We start from the raw sequence: 545 nt of genomic DNA, 5'->3' as shown, positions 1-545 counted from the left end.
CTGCTTCACGAGGGAAATAAATAAATGTTCCAAACAATTTCTTCGTTCTCAAACCCAGCAAGGCATCCCTCACCCCCTGCAGAGAAGCACCACCCTTTGGGTAAAAGGTGCTGGGGAGGAAGGTACTCAGCAAATTGGCAGGTGCAGAGGAAGGGCTGCCCAGAGAGCCTTGGGGCCACGGGGAGGCAGGAAGAATGTTCCTTCTTTGTCCCCCGCGCCCCCCCCTCCCTGGTTCGGGGCTCAGAAGGTTCTCGTAGAGGCCTGTGCCCCAGAGATCTGGTGTGTGTGTGTGTGTGTGTGTGTGTGTGTGCTTGCGCGCGCGCGGGAACGGAAAGAAGTGGTGTGCGGGCAAGCGGGTGCCAGGCACACACACCTGGCGCCTTGTGGAATGAAACCTTAATTAATTATTAAACTGAGTTCCCGTGGGAGGGATCGGGGCCGTGGCAGGGTGGGGGGGGGACGGGCGCGGCAGGGTGGTGGCTGGGGTGGGGAGGAAGAGAGAGGTGAGGAGGGGGCGCTGGGCTCCGCCTCAGCCCTGGGGGGAC

The sequence above is a fragment of the Dipodomys merriami genome, unplaced genomic scaffold (assembly GCF_024711535.1).
Source record: "Dipodomys merriami isolate MVZ:Mamm:240054 unplaced genomic scaffold, mDipMer1.0.p SCAF_10, whole genome shotgun sequence".
Lineage (NCBI taxonomy): Eukaryota > Metazoa > Chordata > Mammalia > Rodentia > Heteromyidae > Dipodomys > Dipodomys merriami.
Note: the sequence above shows the minus strand (reverse complement) of the source record.